Source organism: Cicer arietinum, chromosome 1 (assembly GCF_000331145.2).
Source record: "Cicer arietinum cultivar CDC Frontier isolate Library 1 chromosome 1, Cicar.CDCFrontier_v2.0, whole genome shotgun sequence".
NCBI lineage: Eukaryota > Viridiplantae > Streptophyta > Magnoliopsida > Fabales > Fabaceae > Cicer > Cicer arietinum.
Genome location: NC_021160.2, coordinates 27,293,833 through 27,296,416, shown reverse-complemented (window position 1 = coordinate 27,296,416; position 2,584 = coordinate 27,293,833).

The following is a 2,584-nucleotide window of genomic DNA, read 5'->3' as shown; positions in this document are numbered from 1 at the left end:
GAAAAAGCACAAGTGGTGCTTGCCAATTTCTTGGTAAATCCCTAATAAGTTGGTCATGCAAAAAAACAAAGTACCATTGCTCTTTCAACTACTGAAGCAGAGTATGTATCAGCCGCCCAATGTTGCTCACAATTACTCTGGATAAAAAATCAGCTTGAGGATTACTCGCTAAGGTACGCAAAAATTCTCATCCTCTGTGATAATACAAGTGCAATAAATCTTTCTAAAAATCCCATTCAACATTCTAGATCTAAGCACATTGAAATTAAACATCATTTTATAAGAGATCATGTGCAAAAAGGGGATTTAGAACTGATTTTTATTGACACTGAAAATCAATTAGCAGATATCTTTACCAAACCTCTCCAAGAGGATAGGTTCAAAAAGATCTTGGATGAACTTTCAATTCTTAATTTGTCTAAAATTAATTGATTTATCTTGGTCATATTATTATAATTTTTATTATATAATTTTTATTTTTATTGTATTTTTATATTTTTTATCTGTTGTTTTTTTTAAAAAAAAAATAAGTATGTACAATTTTAGTTAGGCATGTGAGGATAGGAAAACCATCAGAGGACGGAATATCCTGTTTAGTGAAACGCTCCCTGACGTGGCAGCCTAGAGAAAAGTGGCACGCTTTCTCTGTCATTGGGCAGCACGCGTGACACATGCCTCCGTGTTCCACGCCATGCATTGAATGCATTTACGGCCACGTGACTCAGCCATCCAATCCATCATCTCACTAGCTTCCTAGGCATACGACGCATTTAATTTTTCTGTCTCCTTCACGATTCCTCACGTTCCCTCACGGTCCCTCACACGTTTCCTCACACGATTTCCCTGTTCATTTCCCATCCTCGTCTATTTGTTTCCCATCCTCTATCATTTTCACTCATCAACCATTTGCCCAGAAAACCTTTCTTCACCCAGCAGGTTCTTCCCACACCTTTTCCTATCAATGGCTCGAATCAAAATGACTGTAAAACGCAAAAAATCATGCCAAGAACAGGCATACGACGCATTTAATTTTTCTGTCTCCTTCACGATTCCTCACGTTCCCTCACGGTCCCTCACACGTTTCCTCACACGATTTCCCTGTTCATTTCCCATCCTCGTCTATTTGTTTCCCATCCTCTATCATTTTCACTCATCAACCATTTGCCCAGAAAACCTTTCTTCACCCAGCAGGTTCTTCCCACACCTTTTCCTATCAATGGCTCGAATCAAAATGACTGTAAAACGCAAAAAATCATGCCAAGAACTAGAGGAAAACCAAGACGTCTACTCAAGTACTGAGTCATATTGTCATGAGGAAAACCAATCTGAAGCAACTTCCATGAACACCATTTCTTCATCTCAACCATCCAAAAGCTCCTCTCCTTCTATTACTCCAAAAATTGTCAAAAAATCCACCTCCTCAACTCCTTCCAAGCGCTCCTCCAGAATCATGTCTGGAGCCGTTTCGTCCAACAAGGTACTTCCTTAGGACAATACGATCCATGTCATCAACTCTGATGATTCAGAGACCATTCCTCCTGTTGAACCAGCACAACAGCCTCCTCATGCAAAATCAAATTCCAAAACTTCAACTCCAAAAAGGGCCAAACCTTCTTCACCAAAACCCCCTTCATCATCCACAAAAATTTCTAAAAACACTTCACTGTTTGATTCGGCCGAATTAGAAACATTCTACACTTCAAAATGGCAAAACAAGTCAGTGGTAAATGGAAAAATCATTGACCTTGTTGATATCAAACAAGGAGGGTTCAATGTTGAAGAAATGTTTGAACAACTCGGTTGGACCTCATTTTTCAAAATCAATGAACCATAGTATCCACGTCTAGTAAGGGCTTTCTATGCCGCTTCAAAAGGATCAAAAGGCATGACCAATTTCAGTATGGTACTGAAAGGGGTTCATATGGAAATTAATCCCACCACACTATGTCAAATACTTGGTATACGTGATGAAGAAGCTCACTGCTTATCTGAGACATGGTATTCACAATGTGTCATCACTAGAACCTCTGTGCTCCAAAACACCCTCATCAAACCTCCAAAACCATTGGTGGCCTCCAACCTCGTCCCCTTGTGTCGCATCCTTCACAATATCTGTGTCCACTCCATCACACCCCGAGCTGGCAGTTTTGAGAAAGTCACACTTGGTATACGTGATGAAGAAGCTCACTGCTTATCTGAGACATGGTATTCACAATGTGTCATCACTAGAACCTCTGTGCTCCAAAACACCCTCATCAAACCTCCAAAACCATTGGTGGCCTCCAACCTCGTCCCCTTGTGTCGTATCCTTCACAATATTTGTGTCCACTCCATCACTCCCCGGGCTGGCAGTTTTGAGAAGGTCACTGAACTGGATCTCATGATTATTCATCACGTGATCATTGGTACTCCTCTTCATTTGGGTCATGTTATTTTTACCTTCATGCTGAATGCTGTTGTATTGGGACGATCTGCTCCCTATGGGATGATTTTGACAAAAATCTTCAAATTTTTCAAAATCCCACTTGAGGATGAACATTCCATCTACTTCAACAACACTTTTTCTATGAAGAACATTAAACAG